The sequence below is a fragment of the Athene cunicularia genome, assembly GCF_003259725.1.
Source record: "Athene cunicularia isolate RWA chromosome 12 unlocalized genomic scaffold, athCun1 chr12_part1, whole genome shotgun sequence".
Lineage (NCBI taxonomy): Eukaryota > Metazoa > Chordata > Aves > Strigiformes > Strigidae > Athene > Athene cunicularia.
The window spans coordinates 12,045,087-12,051,707 of NW_020799116.1; positions in this window are offsets into that span (position 1 = coordinate 12,045,087).

Genomic DNA, 6,621 nt, shown 5'->3' on the forward strand with positions numbered 1-6,621 from the left:
AAGAGACAGTCCTTGGCTGAAAGAACTGGCAAAGCTTTTCAAAGTTGTAATCAACTTAAACCAGGGTTTTTATGGTGGAAATTGTTGGACAACCTTTGTGATACGTATACCGGTCCTGCCTGGAATATTCATGGCAGTAATAAGAGCAGGGCAGCCTACTAAAGATGTGCATGGGTTATTGAGATAAATGTCTGGAAGGAAAGTTCAATTGCGGTGCTTTCTGTGACCTAAGAAATCTAAATGACGGGCACCATCCAAGAAATGACATGGGTAGCGTGACAGCGAGCAGTGAGTTCAGAGTCCACCGGAGAACGTTTCTGCTCAGGAGGCAATGCTGACGTGACCTCTGCCTGTGTCTGTGTGCTCGCCAAGCAACTCTGGGCTGGGACCAGGCCAATTTTACAAAGCAGGCCAAGCTGTGGAGTTGCATTTTGATAAAATAGGTAGCTAAAAGAGGAGTGAGAGATGCAGCTGTCCCAGCTGGGAAGGAAGTAGCAGCGTTACTCTCTTTGGGCGTGAGTGTATTTGTGTGAGGGAGGGAGGCAAAGACAGATGGAGGCGGAATGACACTGAAGTGTTCAGCTTTATGAAATTTGCAGTCACTCCTTGCGGCTTCACAGGAACCAAACTCACGTGAGTAACACTCCCCTAGGTTTGCAAGAAACAAGGTTTCCTTAGTCCCGTGGTTCACTCACCTCCTTGTCCAGAAACAGAAAAAAAAAGCGCTTAATAAGAAACACGGAGCATTTGTTTAAAGCTGAGGGCCCATATTCCACTTCTTTGAGTAATCCTACTGATGTGAAAAATGGGTTAAATTAAATCTTGCGTCTAACTACTGAATTACAACAGTGAATTACGTGGAGCTGAACTTGTGTGAGAGCCAAACTGTGTAGAATTTGAAAGTATTAACTTGAATTTCTGAGCCTAAGTGTTGCTGGAGGCATGTGAGTAAGGGAGGACACTGAGAGGCCTTTGCGGGGACGTGCGGTTGCAGGGTGCGGAGGCTGCTGTGAAGCAGTGGTCCCCGGCACGTACGGCGAGAGGTGCCCGTGCCGACGGCAGCTTTTATTGGCGAGCACTGTGTGTTTGCTGAAGGTCTCTCTCGCAAAGCCATGGCAACGGCAGCCGCGCTCGGTGTCTCCCTGGGAGATGAGGCAACCGCAGAGGCCTGTGGAGCATCGCAGGAAGGGACAGATGCCTTCGGACTGCTGCCTGCCACGTCTCATCCTCAGCGTGCCTGGGGAAATTGTTTGTACCGAGATACCACCCCAAATTAAGCCTTGCATTTAGTATTCCCAGAATTCTGCTAAAAGTCCTACTTAAAAGATAATGTGGATGCAAATCTGCATTTCTGTCAATGATTTATGTGCTGGGGTTGGCTGTCAGCTGCTGCTGTGCAGTGAATCCCCACACCTGGGCAGGAACCTAAGAGAAGCTGCCACAGATCAGCCCTGGGTTGACCTGGAGGTTCATCAAACAAGTCTGCAAATATATTAGAGTCAGAGTGTGTTGGAGGAGATAAATCTTTATACAACCATATGTTTTCATAAAACGAAGTACAGCCACCTCTTCTCTGTGTCCAGCTGTGATGAATGTTCTTGTTTGGGTGAAGTTATGCCCTTCAAAAGTCTGTCTGGTAGCAAGTATCACAGGTTTGATTAAAAATTGCCCTTTCTTATGAGCATGGCTTGCATAACAAAATTAATCTGACAGACAATTGGCTTCCTAATAAGTGCAATTAAGCAGTATGGGGGCTTAGTTTTATCAGCATTTATTGCTATAACTACAGAATATTTTATGAAGCTTGTTTCACGGTAATGAAATGATTGATAGTTTTGTAGAGGAATGCCACGGAAATCCTTTTGTTTCCTGGCTCAGAAGATGTACGTCATTTTTCAGTGTGAAGGAATGAATTTGGCTTCTCTTTGTTACTCACAGTTCCTTACTTTATGAACCCTTCACCCCAGGGACCTCTGTGTGGTGGTCCCACTTGAAGAACCCCGCCAGTGGGTCAGATGAAGTATACATCAAAGCAGGTCAAAATACCGCTGTTTGTTAATAACGCAGTGAGAAATCAGTCATGATCAAAGAAAAATTATCCATCTTGCTTGACCTATGGAGTCTGAAAATGCGGTAGCCACATGCTGGCATTGTCCACAGTGCGGTGGGGAAGTTGTAGGAGGTGGCGTGATTCCACGGAGAAGTTTTCTTTGATTTCTGCATGGCTGGTGCTCCACTCATCAGGAATAGGGACCACGACTTGACCTGAGCCCTATCCCAGCATCTTCAGAGCACTACTCATTGGTGAACTTCTACAGGGACTCTAGCAAGCTATATTCTAGGACATGATTTCCATTAAAAGGAAATATTTGCTGAAAATACAGTACCTGTATATTAGTTTGAAGATCATTTTGGAGAGACAGGGAACCCCTAAGGTGTTGTGCTGTCATCTCTGCACAGAAGTTGAGAAACAGGAGAAATTGGTGAAATAAAGCATAGACCACCCCTCTGGTAAATGTTCTGTGAAGTAAGTTGTGAACTAATGGAATGAACCCAGACAAGGGCAACAAGCAAGAAAGGACGGTTTATAGGTCGAGGATTCATCAGAGGGCACAGCACAGAGACAGCCGTTAGCACAAAACCGCCGCTGGAATGAGCAGATCAATATTGACCTATGGGGAAAAAGGGAAAAGCGAGCGAGCCAGCCTTCCTGTGAAAGCCAGCACAGACACCGGGAGAGGGGAGCAGGCAGCCGGGTGGGTTGTTTTTCAGAAAAAGAAAACTTCATCTAGTGAGACTCATAAAAGGTTGTAAAATCAAAGACTGGAAGGGCTTTGGTAAATATGAATAAATGAAGACATGCATGCTTTTAAAGAGTAAATTAAAGGCTGTCGGTAAGGTCCTGAAGGAAGTCAGTAAGAGCCTTTGTAGTGATTTAAATGGCTTGAGGTCAGGTCTTCAGCGAGCGCTTTGCCAAGGGCTCCTGGCTGCGTGGTGACTGCGGCAGCGGTGGGAGCCGGGCCCCGGCGCTCCTGCGCCAGCAAAGGGCTGGTGCGGCCGTGCCAAGCGCCAGCCTGCTGCTCTGACGAGAGGGCAGCGTCAGCCCTGTGTACGTGACGCTGAGGACACTCTGCTCACCCCACACCGTGAGAGACTTCAGCGTGAATCTTACTGCAAGGGACAACGTGGGGGAGGGAAGAGGCATGAGAGAAGTCGGCAGCGAGCCCAGGAACGGCTGCAAGGGCGACCTGGGGCGGAGGGGCCCGTTTTCAAAGGCCGGCAAAATCAGCTCCACCAGCCCACCTCTGTAAATGAAGGTTCTGTCAGTTCCATTTTTGAACTTTGCCCTCTCTCCGTAATTCAGCGTTTGCATGATCACCCTTCTTGCTTGTCTTCACCTCAGCATTTATCTAGCAGCAGGTGACGATTATTTCGGGGCACCTCTCTGTGCCTTTGACATCTCTTAATTAAACTATGACATTTGCTAAGTATGGAAAAGAAAAATACTGGAGGAAAAAAAAACCCTCATTGCATTCTCATTAGACCACTGTATTCATGAGACTTTGGGTGCCACGCAGGAGAGCGGTACAAAGGATATTTTTAATGAGCTTCGGTAAAGGTGCCCTTGATTTTAGTTTGTTCCTAATTGTATGAGCTTTGATCTTGATTTCTTCAAGAGATATTTTACTGTGCACTTAGATATCACTGGCAGACCTGAACAGTTTTTCTTTATCCAGTTTCTAAGAGAGGAAAAAAAATTTCCACTGGAAAATGGTTCTGGCCCACTAATTGTCTACAAATAGGCTCCGCATGAGGAATAAATCATGCTCAGGTGATAATAACACATGCACTGGGACAGATCAAGTCAGATGCTAAATCAATGGATTTAGCTTAGCTGTCATGTGCAGGGGGGAGGAAAGCTGTAGAAATACATGAAAGGGGCTCAGGAACGTTGCAATGCCGTGTAGCTGCACAAACCCAGCTAATGGCTTGAGACTTCTTGGCCAGTTCCCTCTCATTCGCATTATGTCTCCGGTAAGACTGGAAGCCTCATGGAAGGGTATTTCTGCTTTATCACTTCGAAACGCCTTGATTCAGAGCTAGCACCGGGGCTGCCTTAAAAGACCGTTGAAATCTATTTTTCTAATATGAATCATTTTGTGTTTTTCTTATTAGTAAAGCAATCGAACAAGATGCAAACCCAAGGTAATGTTAAAACCACTTTTCAATTAATCTTGGCATTTTGCTGCTTGACAAATCCAGAAGGAGCGGCCTCTGAAATCATTGCAAGGGTGTAGCAAATAAAGTTCTTATTCAGGAGCGATCAAACCCAGAGGTTTTTCTGTTTCCCACCGTGGCTTTACAGCTAAGGTTGCCAGTAATGAAGCTTACTAGAACTAGACTAAGCTCACCAAGGGAAGAGCCTTCACTTCAGAGGGAGCTCAGGCACTTACTCGTAGGCTGCCTTAAATTAATACTTCCTCATTCTCCAGAGCCTTAGATTTGAGTTTAGGGGTAACTGGCATCAAGACAATCCTGAAGAATAATCTATAGAATAACAGCCACACTTAGGCTGTGAACCTTCCTCTCCCCAGTGAGAGCACAGGATAAAACCTGCTGAGATGTCCTTGGTACCCTGCCACGAGCTCCCCTCTCCACTGCCTTTTCATCTTCCCTTCCATGAATATTAACAACAGTTCTTTCACTCTGAAAAACTGCAATGCTAAAATACATCCAGATATGCCTTCTTGAGTCTTAGTTTTGCAGCAAGGCTGCTCAGTCAGAGCCAGACGGCCCATTGTTGTGCGATGAAGACATGCCTTCGCTTAGCCCATTGACATATAGGACACTTGAGCAATCAAATACGCTGGTGACTTCTTGCCATTATTGAACTAGGTTGGATTTAATCAACAGCCGTGGAGACTACACCATTTACAGAGCATTTACAGTCAGTGTCGGGTGTTTGGAGGTCACAGGCAGGAGGGAGTGCTGGCCTGGGCTTCAGCTCTTCCCTGGTGAGAGGTTTACAAAAGGCAGGGGAACAAAAAATGAATCCTGAAGCTTCAGATATTCCCTCGGATAAGGTTCCAGCACAGTGAAAGTTACTTGCAATTCTGCATTTGGCATGTGTCTGCAGTTCATTAATCATGACTCAGTGGAAAACCTAATTTTTATTGGTGTGAGTGAGTGCTGTTAAGGGGCAGGTCTGCTGCTGAGGGTAACATCCTGCTAGCAAGGTACAGAGCTAACCTTTAGGGATGCTGTGAAAGCAATTTTGTTCCATTGTCTTCTGGAGGTTTATTTGCTCTTTTTTTCTTTTTTTTTTCTTTAGCTATCTGCAGATTACTCCAATTAAATTACTCAGGGAATAAATCACTGCCCCATGAAAAGTACCTAATCAAACAGATAAGTCTTGCATTTCACCCTTGTCTCTCTCACTCCCACACATGACTTTGCATGTGAATCTTTAAGACCTGTATGCCCTATATTTTTTCACTCTAATGCTGCAATTAATCACATTACATAACCAGCCTACTGCTGTTTCTAATTAAATTTTTCGGGGGGGGGGAGGGAAGGAAGAAAGAACCTGCATTTAAATACCGTGAAGGGTCTGTCTTGAAATGACAATGCCAGGAAGCAGCGAGGGAAGGCTCCCTCCATCCTCCTCGCACCCCCGTGCGCCGGGAGCTGCGGCGCAGGCCCCTTCTTATGCAACATCCCACGCCAGGGTCTGACTCACGCGCACTTACCTCACCAGGGACAGGCTAAAAATAGGGTTTCATTCTTAACTCTGCACAGCCGGGCTCTGCCTCACTTCCAAGAAGACCCTTGACAGGATTAAAATAGAGCAATTCTGCACTTTGTTTCCTGCCGGAGATGTCTGCACTGCACCCTTACGTTGTTTGTTTATCTGGCGTTTTAGTGCAGCAGAGAGCGGGCTGGATGCTTGCAGAGGCAGAGAAAATACGGTCCTTTGCTCGCATTATGTGCCAACAGATTCCAGACAGGGTGTCACGAGGGGGAACTGGGCAGCAGGGAGGCTGGACGTCAGGAAGCGCCGTGGTAGTAGCTGCGTTGCAGCAGCTCCGGCAGCTTTGAGAAGGGACGCTGGGCCGAAGGATGGGAAATCAGCCCTGCTCTGGGTGCGAGGGGGGCGGTGGTCCCGGAGGAGGGATTCACCAGTGACTGTGGGAACAAGCCTCCCTCAAAACCCCCTCTGCAGCCACAGCTTAGATGGGAGCGCTGCCCCATGTGCCCCGTGTGCTCCTCTCCTTGCGGGGGGCAGACTGGCCCTCTCTGCCCCATCCCCACTGGCATGGGACAGGGCTGGCCCAGCTCAGCTGCCCCCGCAGCGCACAGCAATGGTGCATCCTTGCAAGGCATGGGCGTGCATCATCTCACCTTTGCTTTAGCAGCGCTGCCGCTTCTGCGCGAGGTTGAAGGCTCACTGCGTGTCCAGAGCTCCCACACCTGACAGCAGGTGATTACCCAAGAGCTCTGCTTTTGGTCTGAAACAAAGCAACCTTCTAGCTGTCAGGGTGACTGCGGGAGGATTGAAAGTGCAGACTAGCATCTCAAAAGTCAGAGAGCAATTAATCTTCCAGATGAATGAGAAATCTT